This window comes from Heterodontus francisci, chromosome 21 (genome assembly GCF_036365525.1).
Source record: "Heterodontus francisci isolate sHetFra1 chromosome 21, sHetFra1.hap1, whole genome shotgun sequence".
Taxonomy (NCBI): Eukaryota; Metazoa; Chordata; class Chondrichthyes; order Heterodontiformes; family Heterodontidae; genus Heterodontus; species Heterodontus francisci.
The window spans coordinates 74,095,738-74,109,127 of record NC_090391.1 but is presented as its reverse complement, the minus strand read 5'-3'; positions in this window follow the sequence as shown (position 1 = coordinate 74,109,127).

The window sequence follows — 13,390 nt, the reverse complement described above, 5'->3', positions numbered from 1 at the left end:
CTTTCATGGGAGCTTTATACACAATGAATTCACTTCTAAAATGCAGTCACTGTTGCAATGCAGGGAATTCTGCCAGCAAGCTGTGCACAGCGAGATCCCAGCAATGGTGACATTTCGAAATTCAGTTACCAAGGTTTTGAATGTTGATTTCTTTCTCGCTCTCTCTCTCTCTCTCACTCTCTGTCTTTCTTCATCTTTCACTGCCTTCCCTCCCTCACCCACACTCCGCCTGTCTCTCTTTGTTTGTGTTTAACCTTCCACCTCCAGCTGTTTCTCACTCTCCCTCTTTTTCTCTCCATCTGTTTCTGCCTCAGTGTTGTAATGTAAGAATTGATGCAGGGAATGTATGCACAGCAGGTCCCACAATGTGATAATAGCCAGATATCCCATCACAGTCAGAAAATGGTAAACTCCATCTTCAAACTTATAACGAGCCTTTATACAGCTTCACATTCAGCTCTTGTAATTATTGTAAAATTCTTGTAAAAACACAGAGAAATCCACACTCAGACAATCAGGAAGCTGAATTTTTAAAGTGCCCTCATTGTTGTCATGTAGGAAATTCTGCAGGGCACTTGATGCACAGCAAGATCCCACCAGCAGCAATGTGATAATAGCCAGATTTCAGTCCCCAAAAAGGGCGAAACTTCAAACTGGGGACAAGCTGCTGAATCTGCCTCACCATTTCAAATAAAGACAAATCACATTGCTGCGCATGGCCTGTTTTTTATTTATTTATTAAAAGTTTAAATGGAGAAGGCGAGTGTGAAACAGAGACAGAGAAGAGAAAGCTTGGAGGGAGATCGAGACACAGGGAAAGAATGTGGAGACAGAGAGAAAGCTAACCTCAGAACTACTGTGCTAGCAATAATATATTCCCATGTGCGAATCAGCGTTCTCAGTTCATCAACCTCACAGGTCCCACCTTTGCCAGAAACAGACTCAGTGATCCAGGAAACTTAAGCCCTCCCTCCTGCACCATCTCCTCAGCCAGAAATTCATCTGCTCTATCTTTCTATTCCTCTACTCACTGGCGCGTTGTATCGGGAGTAATCCAGAGATTAGAACGTTTGAAGTCTTGCTTTTTAATCTGTTATCTCGCACTCTAAATACTTGTTGCAGAAGCCCATCCCTCTTTCAACCTATGTCGTTGGTACCAATGTGTACCACGACCTCTGAATGTTCACCCTCCCCTTTCAGAATGTCCTGGAACTGTTCCATGATATCCTTGACCCAATTCCAGGCAGGCAACATACCATCCTGGAATCACGTTTGCGGCCAATTAAGGCCTACCTGTACCCCTTATGATGGAATCCCCTATTACAATAGTTCCCCACTCCTTTTCCTTCCCTCCTGCGCAGCTGAGCTACCCGTGGTGCCACAGACTTGGCTTTTCCCGCGTTCCCTGAGGACCTATCTCCCCCAACAGTGTCCAAAGCGGAATATAGATATGGAGATGGACCAAGGGGACTCCTGCACTACCTGCCTAGTTCTTCTACTCTGCCTGGAGGTTACCCATTTCCTTTCTGCATGAGCAGTCTTTACGTGCGGTGTGACCACCTCCCTGTGCGTGCTATCCACGATGATCTCAGCCTGGCGGATGGTCCACATTGTCCCCAGCCGCTGCTCCACATCCAAAACGCGGATTTCGAGTAGCTGCAGCTGGAGACGCCTCCTGCACGCGTGTTCGCCCTGGATAGTGGAAGTGTCTCTGACTTCACACACTGCACAGGAGGAGCACACCACGTTGCCGAGCTGCCCGTCATAACTTACTCTTAATTTATCCCCTTAAATTACCCAAAACATATATTATATTAACTAGGGACATTGATTCCCTAAAAAACCTACCAACGATATCCAAGAAAAACTGTCGTCTTTCCCTTTACTTTTAGTTACCAACCCAGCTATTTGAAGTTATTCTCCAACAACTGTTACTCACCAACTGTTGTGTGGTGAAGAAGCTTTATTATCCAATACAATATTTAAAATAATATGTTTTTGTTTCAAGAATCAACATTTCATTTGATTCCAGGCCTTACCATGTTTTGTCTGTTTATTCATTTGATTCCTCCAATAATCATTCCTTTGTCTTTGTCTCAGCTGTTGTTGCACTTCTGAATCCCAGTGAACATACTCAAATATTTTCTCTTCTATTAGCTTGATATAAGTTAGGTTAAAACAGAAACTGGATTCTCGTATTACTCAAATGACATATTGCACGTTGCTACACAATAGTTGCCTAGTTCAAGATAAATGCTGTTCAACTGATTTTACCCCACCTTAGTACATTTATATTGTAGATGGATGTTTAACTGTGTATACAAGGAAATCTTACAAACCATTCACTGATCATGCTATCATTCATAAAGTATGAAGTTGACTAATTCCTTTCTTAATGAGTCCACTCATGAATTATTATTAAGATTAAGTACAGTTAGTCAATTTAAGACACCATTCCAAGGACCTCCAATTCCCCAAAGGACAAAATCAACCTCCTGAATCTCATTTTTGTTGTTGAGCGCTCTTTCCATTCTCTAGCTCATGAATGGTGCGATCTGCCCAGAATTTACATTTTCTTACATTTATAAATATCATACCCCAAATGACTATTGATGATGAAGAATGTTACTATCTGTTGAAACTTCGTTGACACTCCTCAGATTGAAAACTGTCACCCCACCTGCTGATCACCTCACTCGATGACAGTTATTATCCTTACACAGGAGTGCTGTTAATACCTAAACTATTATCATGTAATTACATACAATTAAAACAGCAGATTATGCATGCTGGCTTTTTATTTACCTCAGATGCCCCTTTACTGTTGATAGCAAATGCACCAAATTATACTGACTTTTAAAAAATCTAAGTTTCCCAAATTCAAATAATGGTGTCGTCAGTTGACAATATCTTCCATTTATTTATCTTAAAAAAAAAGGTTTTTCCTCAATACTCAGCAACCACCTGGACGGTATTTCCATCAACGTTTTTGAAAATGATGTATGTTTATACCCATTTAAACTCAGATAGATTTCCTTTTGAGTACTTGGAATAGCAACTCATAATAATTTCTTTATTATTGATTTAAATGTCATAAACAATTATTTCCATGTTTCGTGGCTTCAGATGAGTTCATCAGAGACAATAATGTCTACAGTTGTAATGGAATCTGTCTGCAAATAATTACAAAGACTTTCTCTAGAAAGATAATAAATAGAAACAAATGCATGAATGAATTAATGACAATTCCTGACTTTTCAAAGAAAGAAGGCCAAGCCTTCAGATCAAAATATCACCATGCTGTCATAAATGTCGCAAAAGTCTTAAAGTGCTGAAGTCGATTAATCTCTGTGACCTTATGGTCCACCTATTTAGAGAAGCAAAGAACTCAAGGTCCATTCGGCTTGGAGCCAGATGAGTTAATTCAATCCATATATCTGTGGCAAATTAGAAACAGTAATGATCACAAAATCCTATCTGTATTTCACAAAAAATGCCATTCAGCAAATTGTTAAGTTGCTACTGGAAAGGGTTAACTCTACTAGTTTTAAAGAGGTGAAGCAAAAGTTCTCTGGATGGAATGACATCCCACATCTCTTTCGAAAAGCAAATTACAAAGAAACACATGTTCAAATCAATTCTAACCACTTTTTAACGAGGGAGAATCCTGACGAGACAACATGCTTTTTCCTTGAAAAAGCCGCTCTGAGACATTCTTGACCCGAGCACCACAGAGGCAACACACAATCATGGAGCCTCATTTGCGGCCACAGTAACGCCTGTTCGCCTGACAATTGAATCTCCTATCACTATGGATCTCCCATTCTTTTTCCTGCACTGCTGCACAGCAGAGCCATCCGTGATGCCACGAAATTGGCTGCTGCTGCTATCCCTGAGAGACCATCCCACCGACAGTATCCAAAACGGTATATCCATTTGACAGGGGATGGCCACAGGGGACTCCTGCACAACCTGCCTGCGCCTACTACTCCTCCTGGTGGACAGCCATCCCTCTTCTGCCTGTGCAGCCATGACCTGCGGTGTGACCACCTCGCTGAACATGCTATCCACTGCGTCCTCAGCACTATGGTCCTCACTGGATACAGGGGTGCGGTGCTTAAGGATTGGATAATTGCTAAATTGTACCTCTGATGAAAATGGGAGCAAAGAATAGACCTAATATTCACAGGCCAGTTAGCCTAAGCTCAGTCGTGGGCAAATTATTGGAATCTATTCTGAGAGACAGGATAAACTGTCACTTAGATAGGCACAGGTTAATCAAGGATAGTCGGTATGGAATTGCTAAGGGAAGATCTTGTTCGACCAACTTGATCACATTTTTTGAAGCAGTAACAAGGAAGATAGATGAGGGTGGACAGCTGATCTGGTCAACATAGAATTTAGCAAGGCTTTTGACAAGTTCCCACATGGCAGACTGGTTAAAAAAAATAATATCCCCATGAGATTCAGGGAAATGCAGCAAGTTGGCTACAAAATTGGCTCAGTGGCAGGAATCAAATTGTAATTGTTGACGGATGTTTTAGCGACAGGAAGGCTCTTTCCAGTAGCGTCCCGCAGAGCTCAGTACTGGGTCTCCTGCTTTATTTGGTGTATATTAATGATTTGGACGTTAATGTACGGATCATGATCAATAGGTTTGCGGACGACATGAAGATTGGCCCTGTGGTAGATATCGAGGAGAGTAACTTTCGGCTGCAGGAAGATATTGATGGCCTGCTCAGATGGGCAGAACAAGTGGCAAATGGAATTCAACTTGAAGAAGTGTGAGGTGGTGTTTTTAGTGAGGTCAAACAAGGCAAAGGAATACATGATTAAAGAGAAAATACTGAGAAGTGTAGCGGAAGTGACGGACCTTGGAGTCAATGTCCACAGATCCCTGCAGGTAGCAGGACAGGGTCGATAGGTGGTTCAGAAGGCATATGGAATCCCTTCCTTTATTAGCTGTGGTATAGAATATAAGAGCAGGGAGGTTATCCTGGAACTGTATAACTCATTGGTTATGCCACAACTTGAGAAATTTGTGCTGCTCCAGTCACCTCATTACAGAAAGGATGTAATTGCACGAGACAGGGTACAGAGGAGATTTGCGAGGATCTTGCCAGCACTGGAAAAATGCAGGTAGGAGGAAAGATTGGATAGGCTGTGGTTAATCTCCTTCGAACAGAGAAGGCTGAGAGGAGATCTGATTGAAATGTACAAAATATTGAGGAGCCTGGATGGAGTGGAGGTGAAGGATTTATTCACCTCAGCTGAGAGGTCAGTGACGAGGGGGCATACCTTTAAACTGACTGCGAGAAAAATAGAAGGGAGATGATGAAGCAATCTTTTCACCCAGAGGGTGGTAGGGATCTGGACCTCACTGCCTGAAAGGGTGGTTGAGGCAGAGACTCTCGACTTTTTGAAAATGAGTCTGGATATGCACCTCAGTTACCATTATCTGCAGGGCTAAGAACTAAATGTTGGAAGGTGGGATTGGAATTGGTGGATCCTTTTCCAGCTGGCACAGACACGATGGTTCAAAGTGGCCTCTTTTTGTGCCTTAAACATTTTATGTTCCTTTGATTCTATGGTTCTTGGAAGCTTAAAATAATAAATTATTCCTCTTTTCCGCTGATATTTGTTCTATGCTTTTTACCAATCATTTTCCTCGTAATTCAAATGACATCTTATTCACAGGTCTTGCGGATCTCGGTCTGGTTGTTTCCGTTAGCAATTCCCTTCCCCGAATGTAAAAAGTTGGTCAGACTAATCAGAGCAAGATTCCAATCAAATTCACGATCAGTCATTTCGTATTAGCTTTTATCAACTTCTGGCCCCAAGTTGCACCCTTGTATGTTTTGGGGTTTTGAGGCGTAAAACACATTTATTTAAAAAGTCTCAGTTCTGAATTTTCAACTTATTACAATGGGGTTCTCAGCTGTGCCTGACCTAACGAGGTACTAATAACGGCTACTTATGAATCCAGTATAATTTAGTAAGCAAGATGTTATAAATACATCACAAAAAAACACTGAAGACAACATGGAAGTTTCTTACCCTTCAAGGCCAGGATTCCTTGAATGTTGCCAGCACAGGTGATCCCTTTGTTCTCCTGTCTCTGAATTGACATTACGTTGAAGCGTGTTTCTGAATAATTACACCACAAACACCATTGTTAAGTGTACCAGCAAAGACTCTGAGTTTCCATCTTTTGGGATTCCGATTCCTTATTATGATATCCTTTAAATTAACTGTTTCATTAGTTTAACGTGAGATTTCATGCTGTCACTGCACCTCTGTAATTAGAGTGGAGTACGCGAAAAGTATGTCTCTCTCTTATTTCCTAGGCTCCTGTAGGTAATATTGCACTGTGTGAACAAATATCACATCCTTGTAGATACAAAACAGTTAAACATCAACCTTTCATCTTCTTATGAACAATACCAACGACAGTGAACAATTCACCTCAACACTCCCAGGCTTTTTAAATATAAATGTTCTCTTCTACAGCTATTGCTAATTGATCAAGTCAGTTAGCATATTTATTAAACTGCATGGTTCTTGTTTAATGATAGGTGTCATATCCAGTTCAAGCGTCTTTCACATCAGTTCCTTCAGGGAGTGCAATCACTCTCCTCCTGATCCCTTTACGAAGGTCATCCCTTTCCTTCTGCTCACTGCTCATTATCTTTTTGAATTCCTGCTAATTTACTTCCGATCTTCCTGCTCACGACCCCCTTCTTCCCGTCCCTAACAACTCTAGTATTTGTATTTACTCTTCCAGGCCATTTTCTTCTGGACCTCCAGCGGTCTCCTCTTGTCAATTAACCACTGGATCTTTAAGCTGGTCTCTGTTGCTTTGTTTATTCATTAATTTAATAATTGATGTAACTGGATATTTTATGGCGCCCTTTAACTGCTCTCTGAACTCAGACTGAGTGGCAACATAAATAAATGTGTTCGTACAGCAACTTAAATTCCGTCGCATCTATGCGACATTTTCAAAGATATAAAAAGAATCATCATCTAAGAAATGACCAACACGAAAAATGTATAACATATACACCAGCCACTGAAATATGAAACTGCCAGATATGCTGAAGAGTAAAATCATAGATTTCCTTCTTCTCTGCATTTCAGAGTCACTGTGATTATCTTTCTTCCTCTGACACCTCAGTCTCTGACGAAGGCGACTGGTCACTAATATATGTCTGAACGTCAGAGCGTTCAGCAACAGAATTAAAATGAAAGGCAATAATGGTGTTAAAACTTTTTCAAACATTCGAAATCCAATCCATCGAGGGTCAGTAAAATAGCTTCGCTTATTATAACAGCGCCATTCGACATTGTCGATTACCCATCTAGGTTTAAATCTAAAGTAGATGGGAATATTTTTTAGACAGAGCAGAATGCCGGTTGTGAATAGAACCACAGTCGCAGTTTTTCTGGTGAAATATTTTGATTTCAGCTTCAGGCAACAAATGGCAACAAATCTATCAAATGTGAAAGCGATGGTGAACCAGACGGAACAGTCGAGGGCTGCACGGATCAGGACATAGCGAGAGCGACACATAGAGGAGAGCTCCAGGAAATCTAATGTGAAAAAAAGCATATTGATTCTCCGGAGTATGATCTCAGTGATAATGAACAGTAGATCCGCCGTTGACATGGCCACCAGGTAGCGGGTGGTGCAGGTGGAGAGTCCGCAATTTCCCTTGGACAGGATCACAATTGACACTAAATTAACTGTAAAGGAGAGAAGGGAGAAGTGGCTGTAAATTACTGAAAAACATTCTCTGCTTCTCAACCCTGGCAAAATGGATTTTAGCACCAAAACCGTGTTGATTGGGATCGGGTCAGATCGGGTCCATGACCCCAACCTGCCTCCAACACCAGTAGTTCCAGATTTAACAAATCTTGGACGAGGAGGTGCAGCACCCCGCTCACCGGACGCTGGTCAAATAGTTAAATGTAGCAATGAGGCGCCAAAAAATGGGTAGACTGGAGAACTGCACCCCTTCTCCAAACACTCCCTCTGCAGGAACCCATCCCGGACTCGAATCACTCCCTGGGGTCGAAGAAATCCATCCCTTACTCGAACCAGTCCCTCGGATAGGTGACACTCATCCATCTTGGACCACTCCCTCTGATGTATAATTGTGTGACAGTGAAAAGGGAGTTTCATATTTCAATGCAAATGTGATCAAAGCACAGACATTTATTTCTACAGGAATATCATTAAAAGAAAAGTGTCATAATAACGTATTAGAAAAGTGGTGATTGAACACATAAATAATGTGTACTCTTCTGGACTATACATGATAAAACTATCCAGGGTAACCAGCAGGTGCACGTATTCTTCACAGAAATAATACCATAAATGGGAGATAATAATTATTGGGATATGTTGTGGCTCTGTTATGTCGATAAGAGAAGGATGTGTGTTGAACTAATAGAGGCCTTTAAAATTATATAAGGTTTAGAGAGGGATAACGTGGACCTGATATTTCCACCTTTGCTGGTGACCAGTTCTGCATTCCCTGAAAATAAGATGGTCATCAATAAATTCACGATGGAATTCAAGAGAGACCTATTTAGTCGGAATGCTCGGAACGTGGAATTGAGACCTCTTGGAATAGCTACAATGGAAAAAAATAAGAAGAAGCGAGGTTAGTACATGAGGGAGACAGGATTGGAAGGATATACAGATAGGATTAGATGAGCTGGAATGAAGAGAGGCTCGTGCAGAGCAGGAAGACTGTCCTAATCTAGTGGTACCGAATGCCCATATTCTGTGCTGTAAAATCAGTAACTTGTCTATCAACAAGTCATAGTCATCAGTGTTTTTCGTCATATTGAAGAGGATTATTTATTATTGCAGTGCATTTATGATCAAACGCTTACAAGACTGTGCTCGGGAAATAAATTAATCAGCACCTGATAGTGCTGTCAACAACATTACTTCGAGTAAGAGTAAGATGGGGAACCGCATTGAATACAATGACAGATACTCCAGGAAATACGTGTTCCCTGGAGTTACGTGGTCCACATCATTTAGTCAGACACAATCAGTGCAATTCTAGAGTGTCGGAGACTCCCAGTTATACATGATCGCTGAGGTCAGGTGCTCCACACCAGTTAGTGCACACACCCTGTATAATGCTACATTAACACATAATTCCGGTAATCCTTCCACTCTGAGATTCTCCTGCTTTGAACTGTGATTCCACAGAACACAACATTCCACATAATTCAATAACTTTACAATACAGAGTGTCTCGAGCTTGAAACAGTTGAGACAATAGATTAAAACTGCACAGATAAATCAGGAAATTAATGCAATTATATTATTGAGTGTGTGTCTGTGTAACTGTAACCATTCGATCTCATGTAATATTATTATTCTCATGGTAATCGAAGAAACCAGCTCAGACACAGATTTACAAATCTTCACTGTTTAGGGATACTTACAAGGAACGCCAATTACAGCAAGGATCACATAGAATATGTTCCTCACCCATTGAATTGGTCCATGCATTTTTTGCTTGGAGTGATCGGTCTGTTCGTGCTGCAGGTAATATCTCTGAAATACATTCTGAGGTGACACATTCCCAGTGCATTAACTTTATACCCTCTCGGATCGCCAAGGGGATACTGAAGTTGCAAAATTGTTCAAACAGTTTTTCTTAATTTTTGAACAAACAGAATACAGCAGCTTTGTTAATTCCCTGTTGATGGAATATATTTTCCTCTAAAATTGAATTGGACCCATCGCCCCCCCCCCCCCCCCAAGTCTGGACAAATCTGATCACAATAAGCAACTAATCATAAGTGGAAGCTGTGTTAAATAGAAATAAGGAAGTCCTGGAAAATTCATGAGTCCCATCTGCAGATTTCATGTTGTTTAATTGATGGCCTTCACTCTGCATGACAATTCAGAAATTAAATTCCTAACGTCAGAGAAGCCTGTAACGGATGTTCGTCTATAATTTGGATGCTCTCTTTAGCTGTGCAATTCCGATCAACAATTCATATATTTATACATAACGGGGGATGGAATGGTTGCAACACAGCAGTTCGCCATTTTGTCTGTGTTTGCCCGTGTCAGCTCTCTGCACGGGCAGCTCAGCTAATCTCATTCCCACATCTGGTCATCACTAACCTGCATTGTTTTTCTCTTCAGTTGTTTATTCAATTCGCTTCTGATTAAATCTATCTTCACCACTCTCTCAGCCAGTTCATTTCATATCCTCAAAACGTGCTTTGGAAACATACGTTTTCCCTCATGTCGTTTTGATTCTCTTGCCAATCCCTTAACCTGTGCCCTTTAGTTTTCGCCAGGTTTGTCAATGAGCGCAGTTTCTCTCTGTCTACTCTGTTTAAACAGCCCATGGTTTGGAACAACTCTATCAAACTGTCTCTCAATTTCCTCTTGAAGGAGAACAACCCCGATTCTGTCATCTGTCGGCATAAAACATCTATCACCCCTGGAATTTTCTCTTGAACATTTTCTACACCTGCTCTAAAGCCGATACATTGTTCCTCAAAATGTGGTGCCAAGAACTGGACACAATGGCAGGATTTTCAATATTGTTCTCTCCCTCACACGGTCCAAGCTACTCCGTTTCCCTTTTCAACCTCTTTATCCGATACATCGATGATTGTGGCTGTGTCAAACCCTTGTTCACATCGAGCTCGAAAATGTAATCAAATTTGCATTGAAATATCTGTGCCTCCCTCGCCTGGAAACGGTCCATCTGTGACTCATACTTCTCTTCCACGAATTCCCTCTCTCCATTTCAGTGGACAGACTCTGCATCAATATTTACTGTGATCCACCAACTTCCACAGTAACCTTGACCACACCTCCTCAAACTCCACTTTGCCGAAATAATAACTTCCATTCTCTCAGTTACCTCATCGACTTTTGTTTGTCTAAACGATGCCATCTTCCATACCAAAGCTTCTGCAGTCTCTTAATTTCACGTTAACCGTGCATTCTTCACATAGATTTTGCAGAGGCCTCAGCTTTATCTGTTCCATCACCCGAGTGACTGTCCTCACCTCCTTCCCTACCTTCCAGAACCGTGATATTAATTCACGTATTCTCACTTTCCAGTCCAACCGCCTCCAGCTTCAACACATCATCCTTCTCTATTTCCACCATGTGGAACAAAATATCTTTGTTCACTCTTCCGTCACACCCAAGATCTGGTTTGCTTGCCCGAAACTCCTTTATATGCAAGTGCAAGATATGCAACAGATTTCCTTTCACCTATGATCATAAGGTCAATAGAAATAAAAGCGGGAGTAGGCCATTCAGTCCATGGATCATGTTCTACCATTCAATACCACAATGGCTGATCTGACCATGGCCGTAATTCCAATTTCCCGCGAGACAACAGTAAGTCGTGAAAAGTCAGTCCAAACTGGCCTTGAATATATTCAATGACCCAGACGGCACTGACTCTGGGTAAGTGAATTCTAAATGCGATGTAACTTTCAAGAGAAGAAATTCCTCCTCATCACTATTTCAGTTTGGAGACTGCTTATTCATAAACTGTGGAGAATGTGCTGAGCACAGGGCGGGGCAGGGCACCAATGTAACACACATCTGGGCTTAGTCGGAAGGAGCAAGATGAGGTTTGTTCCTTCTATTTCCTTGGATGTGGGTATTGCTGGCGAGGCTGGGATTTGTTATCCATCTTTCGTATCTCTTGGAAACGTGGTGGAGTGCCACCTTCTTGAAACGCTGGACTCCATCTGCTTTAGGTGCACCCGCAGTGCAATTAGAAAGGAGGCTGCAAGATTTTGACCCAGCAATAATGAAGAAATGGCGATGTCGTTCCAACTCAGGATGTCTGTGTCTTGGAGGGAGCATTCAAGTGTTCCTGTTTCCATGCGTCTGCCGCCCTTATCCTTTTAGGTGTTAGCAGTCTCATGCTTGAAAGGAGCTGTCAAAATAAATATAGTAACTTCTTGCAGTGTGATGTTATATATGGTGCACACGGCAGCCACTGTGTGCTGGTGGTGGAAAGTGTTAAGTGTTAGTATGGTGCATCATATGCACATCAAGGAAGCCCATTTTCTTGGATTTTTCTGAGGCGCTTGAGTTTTGTTGGCGGCGGCACAGATCCAGGAAAGTGCGGTGTATTCGATTATTCCTGACTTATACCTTGTAGATTGCAGATGTAAAAGTCAGTGAGTTATTTGTTGCATAAATCCCAAAGTCTGATCTTCTCTGGAGCAACAATATTTATTTGGCTGGCCCAGTTAAATTTCTGATCAAAGGTAACGACTATGATATTAATAATGTGGTAATTGGGGAGTGACCACAACGCTGAATATCAGGGGAGGTGGTTAGAATCTCTCTTGTTGGACAAGGCCATTTCATGGTAAATTTGTGATGAGATTTTTAGTTGCCTTTCATCAGCCCAAATCTGATGCAAACAATGCAAAAAATGCAGTTCTTTTTGTGGGAGTGAAAGAAGACAGTTTCAGTTTGTCCGTCATTTTTCCAGAGTAAATTGCTTCTCAACCTGACCTCAATCTTTGACCATATAATTGAAATAGGAAAATGACAGGGTAGTTGGGGGAAGTATAAACTGTCGTTGGTCTATTTGTTGAAACAAGCCACGAGTTTCATGATTGGATGTGATAATTTCGAAAAGATACATTGTAATGATCAGGAGAACATGGAAAATACGCTGTATTGTGTCATATCTGGACAAGAAGAGGGGCAATTGGATCTGATACAGGCTCTTCAATTCACCATCAATGCTTGGAACATAGAACGTCGAACAGTACAGCACAGGACAGGCCCTTCGGCCCACGAAGTTGTCCCCAACCTTTAACCTACTCTGAGATCAAACTACCGACATACTCTTCACTCTACTATCATTCATGTTTTAAAAGGGAGGTCACAATATGGATAGTTATGATGCTGTGTATACGAACCTTGGGGCATTCAAGGCTTACTCTTGGAAATCAGAAGAACCATATCTTCCCACTGCTTGGAGAGACATTGTAGTAACAGGGGGGAATGCAGAATGGGTGTGCGGGGGTTCGGGCTAATGGGAGGGCCAACCTTGCCTTCTTGTTGATGGAACTGTTCCTCGAGGGTCCAGTTGGTCGGTGATGGAGGAAGCTGTTAGCAGCACAGCTCTTACTCAGAGTTCTGGAAGGGATTGACAACGGATTGCAGTGTTCCACGGAAAGTAAGTAATACAATTCCGGCCCCAGGATATAATTCTATCTTCTGGGTTACCAAAACACAGCAGCAAGAAACCTCTAACCCCGAGGACTATGTCAGTTGGCTATCAAGGCAAAGCTGCCACAGGTTTCACATTTATAACAAACAGAAACGAAAGACGTGGATTCACTAGTGAAT